The 18,363-nt window shown below is 45.2% G+C and overlaps 1 long non-coding RNA gene across 1 annotated transcript in view; it reads right to left on the bottom strand.

The window, feature by feature from the left end:
- The window catches only part of LOC143926703 (uncharacterized), a 125,238-nt gene extending 116,006 nt beyond the window's left edge, over positions 1–9,232 (bottom strand). Inside the window, exon 1 of the long non-coding RNA XR_013262122.1 lies at positions 9,109–9,232. This is a non-coding gene — a long non-coding RNA (uncharacterized LOC143926703). The remainder of the gene's footprint in view (positions 1–9,108) is intronic.
- Positions 9,233–18,363: the final 9,131 nt, after the last annotated feature.

Genomic DNA, 18,363 nt, shown 5'->3' with positions numbered 1-18,363 from the left:
GCATTTGTGAGGTCAGGCACTGGTGTTGGGCGAGAAGACCTGACTCGTATTCTCCGCTCTAATTCATCCCAAAGGCAGGGCTGGACTGGGACAGAAATTTGGCCCTGGACTTCATCCAGACCAGCCCACTTACATTTTGAGTATCCCATCGGCAGCCCCCTTACATCAGAGTCCCATCGGCAGCCCCCTTACATCAGAGTCCCATCGGCAGCCCCCTTACATCAGATTCCCATCAGCAGCCCCCTTACATCAGATTCCCATCAGCAGCTCCCTTACATCAGATTCCCATCAGCAGCTCCCTTACATCAGATTCCCATCAGCAGCTCCCTTACATCAGATTCCCATCAGCAGCTCCCTTACATCAGATTCCCATCAGCAGCTCCCTTACATCAGATTCCCATCAGCAGCTCCCTTACATCAGATTCCCATCGGCAGCCCCCTTACATCAGAGTCCCATCGGCAGCCCCCTTACATCAGAGTCCCATCGGCAGCCCCCTTACATCAGAGTCCCATCGGCATCCCCCTTACATCAGATTCCCATCAGCAGCCCCCTTACATCAGAGAGTCTCCCTCCCACATGTACTCACAGTTCTGAAGGCAGCTTCTCTTCTTCCTCTCTCCAGTCATGTGATAACAAGTGACAGGGGACAGAGGAAGGAAAGTCTGCTGGCTGTCTATCTCCCCCTGCAGGCTGGAGGGAGCAGAAAGCCTAATGCTCTCTCCAGCATATGACGGAAGCTGCTCCTCCTTACAGGAGTGAAATTGCGATCACTCACTGTCAGAGAGGAGTGGCTCCAGGACTGCACCTGACTGGCCCACTGAGCCATCAGCCCACCGGGAAACTCCCTGTAGTCCCGATGGCCAGTACATGCCTGCCCAAAGGTGTTCGATAGGGTTGAGGTCAGGTCTCTGTGCAGGCCAGTCAAGTTCCTCCACCCCAAACTCGTTCATCCATGTCTTTGTGGACCTTGATTTGTGCACTGGTCCAAGTCATTTGGTGGAGAGGATATTATGGTGTGGGGGTTGTGTTTCAGGGGTTGGGATTGGCCCCTTAGTTTCAGTGAAGGGAACTCTTAAGGCATCAGCATTCCGAGATATTTTGGACAATTTCATGCTCCCAACTTTGTGGGAACAGTTTGGGGGCGGCCCCTTCCAGTTCCAACATGACTGCGCACCAGTGCACAAAGCAAGGTCCATAAAGACAAGGATGAGTGAGTTTGGGATGAAGGAACTTGAGAGTCATGACCGCAACCCAATAGACACCTTTTCGGATGAATTAGAGTGCAGACTACAAGCCAGTCCTTCTCGTCCAACATCAGTGCCTGACATCACAAATGCTCTTCTGGAAGAATGGTCAAACATTCCCATAGACACACTCCTAAACCTCGTTGACGGCCTTCCCAGAAGAGTTGAAGCTGTTATAGCTGCAAAGGGCGGAGCCGACTCAATATTGAACCCTCCGGACTAAGACTGGGATGCCATTAAAGTTCCTGTGCGTGTAAATGCAGGCGTCCCAATACTTTTAATAATATCGTGCAATTTCAGCAGATCAGATCTATAAATAAACTGCAGATGACATTATATTATTTGTGTCCATCCTTCAATTTACACCAAGCCTTGTATTCATTCATAAAATACAAAGCTTCCTCTGAATGATTGAGCCGCGCACAGCCTGACTCAATTTTGTTTCGGTAGAAGGATGGGAAGTCTCAGTCCCGCTGCTGGAACACAGTGCTGTACAGGGCTGCTGTTAGAAATCACGGGGCCCCATACAGCCTACACTAAAATTATTATAAGCGGACACAAACATAACAGAGAACCTGCGTAAATGAGCCCTTTTATAATAGACCAGGGAAGGGAAAGCAAAAAACAGGAACAATGCCCTGTGTCTCTCCCTGCAGCAGCTAAAAGCTGGTGGGAGGGAGAGAAACCAGCTTTTATCTGCTGCAGAGAGCCACACAGGGCATCTTTCTGTAATTGCTCCTCGTATCGACAACACTGATTCCTCTTGCTGTTCGGGCCCCTCTGTGTGCCGGGGCCCCCTACAGGAGGACTGGTGGTCCCCCCCTATCAGCAGCCCTGGTGCTGTATACTGGATGTAGTCCAGGCCTGTACAGTTCATGGCAGTCTACCTCAGCCGATACATCCGTCAGTGACGGGAATAGACGGTTATGACCAGTTCGGTCCAAATTACCTTTTTAAAGTTCACTAAAACATGGAGTTGGGGAACCTGAACTGACCCCAAGGTTCATCTTAGACAACGGGGACCCAACACATCCATTCCCTCTGGATCATGTCACATTAAACAAATTCTGGAGAATTTATTCTTGACCCTAACACTAGAAAACACTCGGCTCCTGGCCTTTATGATTACACCCCCCCCCCCCACTGGGATATCACGCCTCCAACATGACCCCCCATAAGACAGAAAATCCTCTTCACCTGGCCTTCTCTACCTTTCTGATCAGGGAGAGGATTTGTGCTTTGAAGAGGAAGAAGATTTGTGGGGAAGTTTGTGCTAAAAGGGGGGGAGGATTTGTGCTGGGACCGGTGAGCAAACTTATTGGATCTCGACCTCAAATTACATATAGAAGAGTTGAATTGATTAGGGACAAATTGGTTCAAAGTTACTATAAAGGTACAAATAGAAAAGACCCATGCATGGTAAGGGGTAAACAGGGGTCATATATTTGCTTTAAATGCCCTTGGGGAGCATTTTACATCAGCAAAACAAAGGGCATAGGATGCATTAAGGTGAAAAAACATGAGAGTTTACAACCCCTTTTAGAAAAAGGTTCCTGGCTTGCATTGACTTCTGTTAATGAAGTCCCGTGCAAGTGGCACCGAAGTCGCACTGGGGTCTGACTTTAAACTTTAAGCCCTGTCTGTCATGTCTGTTGAATATTCTGTTCATTGCAGTTGCCGTCAGGGCCATCTTTAATATTGATTGGACCCTGGACAAAAAATGTCTTGCCCCCCCCCCCATGCAATTTCACTCTCCACTTGCTCTGAGACATACAATATATAGCAGCTAAGCTTAAAATGAGCTTACTGTATCAGGTCAGGCAGCAATAGCGATTGGTTGCCAGCTGTTACAGCATATAATTACTGCTTACTGACTGGTTGCTAGAGGTTCCAGCACACATTACGGCTCACTGATTAGTTGCTAGAGGTTACAGCAAATGATTTCTGCTTGTTACTTGGTTGCTAGAGATTACTGTACAGTAATACTGCTCACCGATTGGTTGCTAGAGGTTACAGCACACATTACGGCTCACTGATTAGTTGCTAGAGGTTACAGCAAATGATTTCTGCTTGTTACTTGGTTGCTAGAGATTACTGTACAGTAATACTGCTCACCGATTGGTTGCTAGAGGTTACAGCACACATTACGGCTCACTGATTAGTTGCTAGAGTTTACAGCAAATGATTTCTGCTTGTTAATTGGTTGCTAGAGGTTACAGCACATCATCTCCTCACTGCAGGGGGGCATGATATACATATGAATACTGCCTTTTATTTACATTAATTTATTTAATAACATTTTTCCGGCCGCAGGTGTTTACTTATGAATGCCGTCGCTATTTACATATGAATGGCAGTTATTTACATGTAAACACAGGGTCTGCAAGCAAGTCCTCTGTACACAAAAATAGGGCGGAGCTGGGCAGCATTAGTAGCAGCACTTCACACTGAGATATCAGGAAAACAGCATGAGACTTTAAAACTTTTAAACTGGGATAGTCGGCAAGTATGAGGCATCTGCTTTGGGCCCCACAACAATGACAGGGCCCAGGGCAGCTGCCCCTTTTGACCCTTAAAGACGGCCCTGGTTGCCGTTATTACTAGAAAATGGCAGCCTTGTATTTTGCGATAATTTATGTATTTTAACTTATTTTTGTTGCAAGAGCACCGCTGCTCGGATTTCACCCCTAGGTGGTGCTATTTGATCACCAGGCATGCATGGTACCATTTACCTTAAAAGAAGAATTTTTTTTTTCCACTGTGAATAGAGCAAGAGAGGGTTAAAACCCCTGTCAGTTTTTTTTTTTTTTTTTTACCATCTGTGTCCCGTTGGGGAGATTTCCATTCATTTCCTGTCCCATAGCCAAATAGGAAGTCATAGGAAATCCCTACAAATTTAGGGACTTCCTTGGGGACCCCCAGGTCACCAGAATTAGTGTCCCCATTGGAAGATTTCCCCTCTATTAATTTTCTGGGGACAACCCAAAAGTTGGGATGTCCTTTTACTTTCACTTTCAACGTTAAGGGTTAACAGTACACATAGAGAGGATGAATCTCCTTAATGGGGGCACAGACAGTAAATAAACCCTGACATGGGGTCTAATCCCTCTCCACTCCACCCAACACTGAACAAAAAGTTTTGCCTTTAGTTATACTTTAACCACTTACAGACCGGACCAATTTCCTGGTCAAAGACCAGACCACTTTTTGCGATTCGGCACTGCGTCGCTTTAACTGACAATTGCGCGGTCGTGCGACGTGGCTCCCAAACAAAATTGACGTCCTTTTTTTCCCACAAATAGAGCTTTCTTTTGGTGGTATTTGATCACCCCTGCGGTTTTTATTTTTTGCGCTATAAACAAAAATAGAGCGACAATTTTGAAAAAAACGCATTATTTTTTACTTTTTGTTATAATAAATATCCCCCAAAAATATATAAAAAAACATTTTTTTCCCTCAGTTTAGGCCGATATGTATTCTTCTACATATTTTTGGTAAAAAAAATCGCAATAAGCGATTATTGATTGGTTTGCGCAAAAGTTATAGCGTTTACAAAATAGGGATAGTTTTATAGCATTTTTATTAATAATTTTTTATTATTTTTTTTTTTACTAGTAATGGCGGCGATCTGCGATTTTTATTGTGACTGCGACATTGTCGGGGACCCATCGGACATTTTTGACACATTTTTGGGACCATTGTCATTTATACAGTAATCACTGCTATATAAATGCAGTGATTCCTGTGTAAATGACACTGGCAGTGAATGGGGTTAACCAGTGGGTGGCAGTGTAGGGGTTAAGTGTTCCTAGGGGTGTGTTACTAACTGTGGGGGGGTTGGTCTTTCATTTAGTGTACACTGATCTCTGCTCCAATCACATGGAGCAGAGATCAGCGTCACTAGTTGCTAGGCAGAATGGAAAAATGTTGTTTACACAGCATTTCCTCCATTCGGCCGCTCCGTGAGACGATCGTGGGGATGCCCGCGGCGATCGAGTCCGCGGGTCCCGCGACCGGACTCACGGGGGTCCCGACCAGCGCGGGAGCGCACCGCCGGCGGCACGCTCCCGATGGCAGGGCGGCATTCGAATATTGGACGTACCTGTACGCCAATATGCCTGCCCGTGCCATTCTGTCGACGTATATCGTCGTGCGCTGGTCGGGAAGTGGTTAAAGCAGCATTAACACTCCCAATCAACATGACCTAATTGTAATCCTAACGCCCTGTACACGCGGCCGGACATTCCGACCACAAAATCCGTCACAATTTTTCCGATGGATTTTGTGCTAAACTGGCGTTGCATACACACGATCAGTCAAAGTTGTCGGAAAATCCGATCGTTCGGAACGTGATGACGTCCGTTCGTAACGACAGGACTACTTTGAGGCTAGTAGCCAATAGCTTTGGTCTTGTAATTTGATCTGAGCATGCATGGCACTTTGTCCGATCGGATTTTATTGTCGTAAAAATTTGAGATCCTGCTCTCAAATTTTTTCCCTCAGAATTTCCGACGGACAAAGTCCGATAGAGCCCACACACGATCGGATTTTCCGACAATATAATCCGATCGGACATTGTGCAGGGCATTATGCTGCTAGAATTAGAAAGTGACCATCAATATCTATTACCTCATCAGAAGGTGTCCATCCATATCTATTACCTCATCAGAAGGTGTCCATCCATATCTATTACCTCATCAGAAGGTGTCCATTTATACAGGTGATACTCGAAAAATTAGAATATCGTGCAAAAGTTCATTTATTTCACTAATGCAACTTAAAAGGTGAAACTAATTTATGATATAGTCTCATTACATGCAAAGCAATACTAGTTTAAGTCGTGATTTGTCATAATTATGAAAACCCCAAATCCACAATCTCAGAAAATTAGAATATTACATGCAATCAATAAAACAAGGATTGTACATAAAACAATATCAGACCCCTGAAAAGTATGAGCATGCGTATGTACTCAGTACTTGGTTTGGGCCCCTTTTGCAGCAATTACTGCCTCAATGCGGCGTGACATGGAAGCAGAGGCGGATCCAGAGTCTAGCTATAAAATATGTTTTTTGGGGGGCAATTTATATGGGAAATGGCTGGTATTGGCGCTTCAATCATTACGGCACCATGGTTGTTATGGTGTCAGGATGATTGAAGCGCATAATTTCTATTATTACATTGTAATATAAAATTAAATGGTTCAACTCACCATAATGCAGAATCAGTGGGAGCCCTGAGGGCATCACTTGCCATGTCGCCTGCCACCAAATGCGGATTGTCGCTTGCCACGTCACTTGCCACGTCACTTGTCACCAAATGCGGAATGTCACTTGCCACGTCACCTGCCACACGTGGATTGTCACTTGCCACGTCACCTGCCACACATTGTGGATTGTCACTTGCCACGTCACCTGCCACACATTGTGGATTGTCACTTGCCACGTTGTCTGCCACATATTACGGATTGTTACTTGCCACGTCGCCTGCCACACATTGCGGATTGTCACCTACTGTGTCACTTTTCTGCTAAGGTGGTCTTTTGCTGTGTCCCAGAGTGAAGTTAGACAGCAGAAAGATGATGTAATCTCTCTGCTGCCCACAGCTTCCCGCACAGTGAGGGTGGAACTGCAGGGATGCAGGGCAGTGAGAGATGATGTCATCTCCCTGCTCCCTGGCTTCCTGATTGGCCAGCAGCCCTCAGACACTGAGCCGCCAAGCTGCTCCCCCTTTCACCCGTCCATTCACCAACCAAGCCACCCTGCACTCAGCGCACTGTCACCTGCGGAACCAGCCGCGCTGTCACCCGCCGGACCGGCCTCGCTGTCAACCCGCGGAACCGGCCTTGCTGTCACCCCGCGGAACAGCCTCGCTGTCACCCCATGGAACCGGCCTCGCTGTCACCCCGCGGAACCGGCCTCGCTGTCACCCCCGAGGAACTGGCCTCGCTGTTACCCAGCGGAACCGGCCTCGCTGTCACTCTGCGGAACCGGCCTCGTGGTCACCCCACGGAACCGACCCACGCTGTCACCCGCCGGCCGTATTGTCATCCGCAATTCTCGGAGGGGGCTACTCCCTGTTGCCCCCCCCCCCCTCCTGGATCTGCCCCTGCATGGAAGCTATCAGCCTGTGGCACTGCTGAGGTGTTATGGAAGACCAGGATGCTTCAATAGCATCCTTCGGCTCTTCTGCATTGTTCGGTCTCATGTCTTTCATATTTCTCTTGGCAATGCCCCACAGATTCTCTATGGGGCTCAGGTCAGGCGAGTTTGCTGGCCAATCAAGCACAGTAATCCCACGGTCATTGAACCAGGTTTTGGTGCTTTTGGCAGTGTGGGCAGGTGCCAAGTCCTGCTGGAAAATGAAGTCATCATCCCCATAGAGCTCGTCTGCCGAAGGAATCATGGAGTGCTCTAAAATCTCCTGGTAGACGGCTGCGTTGACCCTGGACTTAATGAAGCACTGTGGACCAACACCAGCAGATGACACGGCTCCCCAAATCAACAGACTGTGGAAACTTCACACTGGACTTCAAGCATCTTGCAGTGTGGGCCTCTCCATTCTTCCTCCATACTCTGAGTCCTTGATTTCCAAATGAGATGCAAAATTTGCTCTCATTAGAAAAGAGGACTTTGGACCACTGAGCAACAGACCAGGTCTGTTTTTCTTTAGCTTGGGTAAGACGCTTCTGACATTGTTTGTTGTTCAGGAGTGGCTTGACAAGAGGAATACGACATTTGAAGCCCATGTCCAGGATCTGTGTGTGTGGTGGTGGCTCTTCATGCACTGACTCCAGCCTCAGTCCACTCCTTGTGAAAGTCCCCAACACTTTTGAATGGCCTTTTCCTGACAATCCTCTCCAGGTTGCGGTCATCTCTGCTGCTTGTGCACCTTTTTCCTCCACACTTTTCCGTTCCACATAACCTTCTATTAATGTGCTTTGATACAGCACTTTGGGAATATCCAACTTCTTTTGCAATTACCTTTTGAGGCTTTCCCTCCTTATGGAGGGTGTCAATGATGGTTTTCCCATGATTGTGATTCCTACTGAACCCGACTGAGAGGCCATTTAAAGGCTCAGGAACCCTTTGCATGTGTTATGGCTTATTTTGCTGATTAGAGTGGGACACTTTGAGCCTAGAATATTCCACCTTTTCACAATATTCTAATTTTCTGAGATTGTGGATTTGGGGTTTTCATGGGCTGTAAGCCATAATCATCACAATTATGGCAAATCACAGCATGAACTATCTTGCTTTGCATGTAATGAGACTATCTCATGTATTAGTTTCACCTTTTAAGTTGCATTAGTGAAATAAATGAACTTTTGCACGATATTCTAATTTTTCGAGTATCACCTGTATAAATGGACACCTTCTGATGAGGTAATAGATATGGATGGACACCTTCTGATGAGGTAATAGATATGGATGGACACCTTCTGATGAGGTAATAGATATTGATGGTCACTTTCTAATTCTAGCAGCATAATGCCCTGTACACGCGGTCGGAAATGTCTGATCAGATTATATTGTCAGAAAATCCAATCGTGTGTGGGCTCTATCATCAGAAAGTGACCATCTTCATCTATTACCTCATCAGAAGGTGTCCATCTTCATCTATTATCTCATCAGAAGGTGTCCATCTTCATCTATTATCTCATCTGGTGATCATCCTCATCCATTACCTCATCAAAAAGTGACCATCCATATATACAGTGATACCTCGCTTCACAAACTTAATTCGAATTGGCCGCAAACCGAGGGAAAATTTCCCATAGGCTTCAATGTAAATTAAGTTGATCCATTCTGAACAAAAATATGAAACAAAGTACAGAACAGTATGAAGAGAGACAACACTAACCTTGCTTGAGACGACTTCTGGTGTGGAGGAACGTTCTTGTCACCTTCATTACCGCTCTGCACTTTTTTCAACAACATGCTCACTCTGAACAGTCTTGTCGCTTCATAAGTGCTCCGCACTTTCTTCTTATCATCCTCATCTATTACCTCAATAAAGTGTCAAGGCAGGGAAGGTGGCCGTGGCTCGTGTTCGTGAACTGAAACGGAATTTGTGTACCGAAGCACATTTTTGTGAACACTTCTGTTTGCGAACCGCGTTGTTCGTGAACAGAAATGTGCATGAACCGAAGTATCACTGTATTACCTCATCAGAATGTGACCATCCGTATCTATTACCTCATCAGAAGGTGTCCATCCATATCTATTACCTCATCAGAAGGTGTCCATCCATATCTATTACCTCATCAGAAGGTGTCCATTCATATCTATTACCTCATCAGAAGGTGACCATTCATATATATTACCTCATCACAAAGTGACCATCCATATCTATTACCCAATCAGAAGGTGTCCATCCTCATCGATTACCTGATCAGAAGGTGTCCATCCATATAAATTACCTCATCATAAAGTGACCATCCATATGTATTACCTCATCAGAAGTTGTCCATCTTCATCTATTACCTCATTAGATGACCATCCTCATCTATTACTTCATCAGAAAGTGACCATCCATATATATTACCTGATCAGAAGGTGTCCACCCTCATCTATTACCTGATCAGAAGGTGCCCATCCATATCAATTACTTCATCATAAAGTGTTCATACATATCTATTCCCTCATCAGAAAGTGTCCATCCATATCTATTACTTCATCAGAAGGTGTCCATCCATATCTATTACCTCATCAGAAGGTGTCCATCCATATCTATTACTTCATCAGAAGGTGTCCATTCATATATATTACCAAATCAGAAGGTCTCCATCCATATCTATTACCTCATCAGAAGGTGTCCATCCATATCTATTACCTCATCAGAAGGTGTCCATCCATATCTATTACCTCATCAGAAGGTGTCCATCCATATCTATTATCTCATCAGAAGGTGTCCATCCATATCTATTACATCATCAGAAGGTGACCACTCATATCTATTACCTCATCATTATGTGTCCATCCTCATCTATTACCTCATCAGAAAGTATTATCCACTTCTATTACCTCGGCAGAAGGTGACCCGCCATATCTATTATGATAAAGGTACCACGAGAGGACATTTCACTGGAATTGTTCATGTTAGAAGCAGGACGCACTGCACGCAGATTTCACAAAACAACTGGTGGAATGTGCTGACATTCATTTCCATTTGCATAGAACTCATAAATTGATGTAAATTGATAACAAACCTGGTGGTGGATCTTATCTTTCATCTCAGTGACCTTCAGAATTTATGGAAAAAGATTCCCCAGTGTTCATTAATGATTGTTGTTTATGACCTTCCCATCATCCCTCCGAGATAAGGTGCGACAACATCCTAACCTTGGTATATGTGAAGTATTCAACCCCACATAGTCCGATCCTCAGTATATGTGAATAGGATGCGAAAGGTGAAAAAAACAGCGCTGTCTGTAAATATTAAATGTTAGTGAACAAATTATATATAAAAAAAAGAGTTTCTGCTGCAACTTAATGTGAGACACACACAATAGAATACTAATCAAAAAAGAAAAAGCTGCGCTGAAAAACCATTAAAAAAAAAGCGTGATATACACTCATATGACAATAAGTGCTAAGAATTACACTGAAATAAATCACTACTACCATACATAAATTAGTGCTTAATCAATATCAATCATTAAATTAACCCACATACAATTCACTATGTGAATAAATTATTCAAAAAATTATAAACTTTGAATAAAAGTAAAAAACAAAAGTGAAAAGCAAGGGCACATAGTCCACAGATATATAGAAAGTCCGTGACTAAGATGAAAAGAATAGAATTAAAAAAAATTAATGAAATAAAATAAAAGCAGGGGTATGCGGAGATCGATCTTCAATCCTCTTAGGTGACACCGCACAAAACTCGAGAAGTGAAAAGATCCACCAAGGAGAAAGTCCTCCACCAATAGATCTACTGCAGCTTACCAGCTAGCCAGATCTCTTTTTAAGGAGATCCAACGTGCCTGTGACTTATCCCTCAGCCGGGGTCTTTATGCCGGAAATACAACCACTGATCACTCAGATCTGAGTACCTCCTCCTTAGACGTCTCTCATCCCAGCCACATTGATGAATGGTTATCAGATTCAGGGCAGAAAAAACAGAAAAGGTACCATAGCGTAACTCCACAAAAAACTTTTATTAAAACACATATGCGTCAATATTGCGCTCACAGTTTAAGCAGTATAAAAGCGTGTATCCAAATAACGAGCCAGCCGGCTCTTTCTCTCTCTCTCTCACTGCCCATCGCTTCCTGGACCGACGGGAAATGGTGGTGACGCCAGCACAGCGCTCAACCCTACGTCGTTTCGTCAAACGTGACTTCTTCCTGGGGCACGGGCGCCGCGCTGACCTTAACCACTTACCGACCAGCGCATGATGATGTACGTCCTATTTTTGAAGAGGGATATCTCGGTAACAGCAGCAGCTGCTGCCACAACCGAGATATCCATCTCTTCAGGCGCCGGTCGTCTGTACGATAACGGTGGTCTTCGCGGCGGATTCACCGCGAGATCACCACTAACGTGGCGGGAGAGGTGCCACCCCCCCTCCCGCCGCCCTCCCGCACCTTCCGCCGCTTATCGGAGCCGTCGGTAGCGGTGGAGGCGATCAGGTCCTTTCGCTAGCTCGGTATGGAGACGAGTGAGGCTAAGATGGCCCCCACTCGTCTCTATACCATAGGAGGGTGGAAGCGACGTCAAAACGTCACTTCCGCCCATACCTCTTAAAGGTATATTTTTTTTAAATGTAATTTTTTTTTTTTTTTTTTTTGCATTTTAGTCCAAATATGAGATCTGAGGACTTTTTGACCCCAGATCTCATATTTAAGAGGACCTGTCATGCTTTTTTCTATTACAAGGGATGTTTACATTTCTTGTAATAGGAATAAAAGTGATACATTTTTTTTTTTTTTTTTTTTAAACAGTGTAAAAATAAATAAAATCAATTAAAATAAATAAGAAAAAAAAAAGGTTTTTAATAACACCCCGTCACAACGAGCTTGCGCACAGAAGCGAGCGCATACGTGAGTAGCGCCCACATATGAAAACGGTAGTCAAACCACACATGTGAGGTATCGCCACAATCGGTAGAGTGAGAGCAATAATTCTAGCCCTAGACCTCACCTGTAACGCAAAAAATGCAACCTGTAGAATTTTTTAAATGTCGCGTATGGAGATTTTTGAGGCTAAAAGTTTGACGTCATTCCACGAGCGGGCGCAATTTTGAAGCGTGACATGTTGGGTATCAATTTACTCGGCGTACCATTATCTTTCACAATATAAAAAAAATTGGGTTAATTTTACTGTTGTCTTATTTTTTTATTCAAAAAAGTGAATTTCTTCCAAAAAAAGTGCGCTTGTAAGACCGCTGCGCAAATACGGTGTGAAAAAAAGTATTTCAATGATCCCATTTTATTCTCTAGGGTGTTAGAAAAAAATATATGAAATGTTTGGGGGTTCTAAGTAATTTTCTAGCAAAAAAAATGTTTTAAACATGTAAACACCAAATCTGAAAAAGAGGCCTGGTCCTTAAGTGGTTAAATATACAATAAACACAATTGTAGACGCCCATCTCTGAGCTCCTGGTTCACCTTCCCCAATCCGCCATTTTGGAGTAGGGCAAATGCCCGCATCCACAAAAATATGTATTAAAATGCCATAAATAGCCACCTCATACCGCCGTGGGTAGGTCCTGTTATCCGACCTCTACAAACGCATATGTCTGGCTCAATTGGGGGCATCTAGCTCTCAGCGTTCAATTCGCCCATATCAATCAACCATTATGAAATAGGGCAAATGCCCATATTTGATATTCAAAGATATATAAAATAACCTACTGATTCTAAATCTAAAGGATATCCCTAGTGAATAAATCACAATAATTGGGAGTATAAATATTTAATAAAAACACTCAATTATTTAAATTATTTAAATTGAGTTGAGCCCCCAATTCAATTAGAGGGCATAAACCATCTCAATTAAAACGGCCATCTATCAGTTGTCTGACCTTTATTCCAACGGAATTCAAATAGGACATAATGACAACTTTTATGGTCATAACACTACATTGTTTTTATTATAAAAACACAGTAAAAAATACTGCAAAAAATTTACTGAAAATTTTTTTTATATAAATATATATAAATTTATATTTAAAAAAAAATTTCAGTAATTTTTTTTCAGTATTTTTTACTGTGTTTTTATAATAAAAACAATGTAGTGTTATGACCATAAAAGTTGTCATTATGTCCTATTTGAATATGTCCTATTTGATTTAACCCAAATTAAATTCACCAAGTGTACACACAGTCGCCCTTTCCCTGCAAACACCCTGTCCCTCTCAGAATATCACACCAGTCTCTCCTCTAGTGATGGCCGAACGGTTCGCCCGGCGGTCGTTTCGCGGCGAATTTCCGACTTTCGCCGTCCGCGGGTTCGAACGCCTTTTTCCGTCGTTCGCCCCGGCGGACTTACGTGTTTAATGTATACAAGAACTTTAACCTTTCGTGACACGTTTATCATGTGTTACAGGACAACCAATTGAGACATGACAGCTCATGGACACTTGGACATTCCCCCTAACCTATAAATACACCCGATCCGGTGGCCATTTTACATTCTTTCTTCTGTCACTGTAGGGAAAGGATCCTGTGTGGAGTAGGGACAGAGAAAACGCTAGCTATTTGGTACACAAAAGTTCTTTTCAGGACTGGTATAGGTGTTAGGTCAGCAGCCTGAGTTTCTTTTGTCAGTTTAGATAAAGGGACAGAGCGCTGTATGCTGCTATTTTAGGGACAGCTCAGCCAGATTAGTCTTTCTTCATCATCATCATCATCATCATCATTAGCTGTTACTATCAGGTCCACAAAAGAGCTGTTCCAGCTAATCGTTCCAGCCTACTCTTTTTTGCCAATTTGTATAGGGACAGGCAGGAAGCAGTGTGTCAGGCAGTGAGGATAATTTTAAAGACTTGCTGTTACTATTAGTTCCACAAAGGTTCTTTTCAGGACTGGTATCAGTGGTACGGTAATAGGCTTGTACACGTATAATATTCTTTCTTCCAAATATAGAAAGAATATTATACTTGACTGCTGCCCTTCTGCTGCAGTCTGCTAATCATTCACAACTCACTTGTTCCACAAAGCTCTTTATCAGGACTGGTAACTTGGTCTGTCTAGGGTGCTACGGTACATAGGCTTGGGTGCGGTACAGTCTGCTGTTCTGTAAGGACCGCTATCGGTCCACAATACATAGGGTTGCCGTGCACTACTGCTGACCGCTGCCCTATACTGCAGCAGTCCTTCATTGGTATAGGGACTGACGTACAGTCTGCTAATCACTAACACACAACCTGCTTGGTCCACAAAAGTTCTTATAAGGACTGGTAACTTGGTATAGGGTGCTACGGTACATAGGCCTGAGTGCGTTACAGTCTGCTGTTCTGTAAGGACCGCTATCGGTCCACAATACATAGGGTTGCCGTGCACTACTGCTGACCGCTGCCCTATACTGCAGCAGTCCTTCAGCGGTATAGGGACTGACGCACAGTCTGCTAAACACTAACACACAACCTGCTTGGTCCACAAAAGTTTTTATAAGGACTGGTAACTTGGTATAGGGTGCTACGGTACATAGGCCTGAGTGCAGTACAGTCTGCTGTTCTGTAAGGACCGCTATCGGTCCACAATACATAGGGTTGCCGTGCACTACTGCTGACCGCTGCCCTATACTGCAGCAGTCCTTCATTGGTATAGGGACTGACGTACAGTCTGCTAATCACTAACACACAACCTGCTTGGTCCACAAAAGTTCTTATAAGGACTGGTAACTTGGTATAGGGTGCTACGGTACATAGGCCTGAGTGCGTTACAGTCTGCTGTTCTGTAAGGACCGCTATCGGTCCACAATACATAGGGTTGACGTGCACCACTGCTGACCGCTGCCCTATACTGCAGCAGTCCTTCAGCGGTATAGGGACTGACGTACAGTCTGCTAAACACTAATACACAACCTGCTTGGTCCACAAAAGTTCTTATAAGGACTGGTAACTTGGTATAGGGTGCTACGGTACATAGGCTTGAGTGCGGTACAGTCTGCTGTTCTGTAAGGACCGCTATCGGTCCACAATAGATAGGGTTGACGTGCACCACTGCTGACCGCTGCCCTATACTGCAGCAGTCCTTCAGCGGTATAGGGACTGACGCACAGTCTGCTAAACACTAACACACAACCTGCTTGGTCCACAAAAGTTTTTATAAGGACTGGTAACTTGGTATAGGGTGCTACGGTACATAGGCCTGAGTGCGTTACAGTCTGCTGTTCTGTAAGGACCGCTATCGGTCCACAATACATAGGGTTGCCGTGCACTACTGCTGACCGCTGCCCTATACTGCAGCAGTCCTTCATTGGTATAGGGACTGACGTACAGTCTGCTAATCACTAACACACAACCTGCTTGGTCCACAAAAGTTCTTATAAGGACTGGTAACTTGGTATAGGGTGCTACGGTACATAGGCCTGAGTGCGTTACAGTCTGCTGTTCTGTAAGGACCGCTATCGGTCCACAATACATAGGGTTGACGTGCACCACTGCTGACCGCTGCCCTATACTGCAGCAGTCCTTCAGCGGTATAGGGACTGACGTACAGTCTGCTAAACACTAATACACAACCTGCTTGGTCCACAAAAGTTCTTATAAGGACTGGTAACTTGGTATAGGGTGCTACGGTACATAGGCTTGAGTGCGGTACAGTCTGCTGTTCTGTAAGGACCGCTATCGGTCCACAATACATAGGGTTGCCGTGCACTACTGCTGACCGCTGCCCTATACTGCAGCAGTCCTTCATTGGTATAGGGACTGACGTACAGTCTGCTAATCACTAACACACAACCTGCTTGTTCCACAAAAGTTCTTATAAGGACTGGTAACTTGGTATAGGGTGCTACGGTACATAGGCTTGAGTGCGGTACAGTCTGCTGTTCTGTAAGGACCGCTATCGGTCCACAATAGATAGGGTTGACGTGCACCACTGCTGACCGCTGCCCTATACTGCAGCAGTCCTTCAGCGGTATAGGGACTGACGTACAGTCTGCTAAACACTAATACACAACCTGCTTGGTCCACAAAAGTTCTTATAAGGACTGGTAACTTGGTATAGGGTGCTACGGTACATAGGCTTGAGTGCGGTACAGTCTGCTGTTCTGTAAGGACCGCTATCGGTCCACAATAGATAGGGTTGACGTGCACCACTGCTGACCGCTGCCCTATACTGCAGCAGTCCTTCAGCGGTATAGGGACTGACGTACAGTCTGCTAAACACTAATACACAACCTGCTTGGTCCACAAAAGTTCTTATAAGGACTGGTAACTTGGTATAGGGTGCTACGGTACATAGGCTTGAGTGCGGTACAGTCTGCTGTTCTGTAAGGACCGCTATCGGTCCACAATACATAGGGTTGCCGTGCACTACTGCTGACCGCTGCCCTATACTGCAGCAGTCCTTCATTGGTATAGGGACTGACGTACAGTCTGCTAATCACTAACACACAACCTGCTTGTTCCACAAAAGTTCTTATAAGGACTGGTAACTTGGTATAGGGTGCTACGGTACATAGGCTTGAGTGCGGTACAGTCTGCTGTTCTGTAAGGACCGCTATCGGTCCACAATACATAGGGTTGCCGTGCACTACTGCTGACCGCTGCCCTATACTGCAGCAGTCCTTCATTGGTATAGGGACTGACGTACAGTCTGCTAATCACTAACACACAACCTGCTTGTTCCACAAAAGTTCTTATAAGGACTGGTAACTTGGTATAGGGTGCTACGGTACATAGGCTTGAGTGCGGTACAGTCTGCTGTTCTGTAAGGACCGCTATCGGTCCACAATAGATAGGGTTGACGTGCACCACTGCTGACCGCTGCCCTATACTGCAGCAGTCCTTCAGCGGTATAGGGACTGACGTACAGTCTGCTAAACACTAATACACAACCTGCTTGGTCCACAAAAGTTCTTATAAGGACTGGTAACTTGGTATAGGGTGCTACGGTACATAGGCTTGAGTGCGGTACAGTCTGCTGTTCTGTAAGGACCGCTATCGGTCCACAATAGATAGGGTTGACGTGCACCACTGCTGACCGCTGCCCTATACTGCAGCAGTCCTTCAGCGGTATAGGGACTGACGTACAGTCTGCTAAACACTAATACACAACCTGCTTGGTCCACAAAAGTTCTTATAAGGACTGGTAACTTGGTATAGGGTGCTACGGTACATAGGCTTGAGTGCGGTACAGTCTGCTGTTCTGTAAGGACCGCTATAGGTCCACAATAGATAGGGTTGACGTGCACCACTGCTGACCGCTCACCTATACTGCAGCAGTCCTTCAGCGGTATAGGGACTAAGAGTTTTGTCACAGGGTCATTTAAAAAATGACATGCAGAGGAAGAGGCAGGCCCTTCCGCAGGGGTGGTAGGGGTAGGGCAGGAGCAACAGGCTTGAGCCAAAGTGGGAAGTTGCAGAAGGTGCGTTCAATTACTTTAAAGGATGCACCAGACTTGGTTGAGTGGCTCGCTCAGCCTTACTCTTCTGCACCCTCCTCATCCTCTCGATCTGCACCCTCTTCTTCACTCTCTGCTATGTGCACCCCCAAAGACACTACCACCAACAACACGACCACCACCACCACCACCACATACCTTCCGCTTGAGTCACTGGAATTATTTTCCGATCCATATCAAGAGGACATTTCTGATGCGCAGCCACTCTTGGTATTGGATCAGGAAGAGGAGGTAGCAACAAGCGCTACTCAGCAGTCTGACGCCAGTACCCAGATCAGCCCAAGGAGGAGGTTGGTCCCCGGTGTTGCTGCCTACTCTACTTATAGCGGTGGGGAAGGTGACGTTGATGATGACGTGTCTAGTGATGTCACGTGGGTGCCCACAAGAGAGGAAGAGGAGGGGAGTTCAGAGGGAGATATGGACCAGCAGATAGGGAGGAGAAGCAGCAATGACTTACATTGCACAGCAGGGACAAAGCAGACTGCAAATGTATCAGGAGCGAGTCATCGACCATGTACGGTCACATCTGGCGCTC

This window comes from Lithobates pipiens, unplaced genomic scaffold (assembly GCF_037356315.1).
Source record: "Lithobates pipiens isolate NorthernLeopardFrog02 unplaced genomic scaffold, aLitPip1_a1.2 Scaffold_23, whole genome shotgun sequence".
NCBI lineage: Eukaryota > Metazoa > Chordata > Amphibia > Anura > Ranidae > Lithobates > Lithobates pipiens.
The sequence above is the reverse complement of the archived record's forward strand: the minus strand, read 5'-3'. Positions and strand labels throughout refer to the sequence as shown.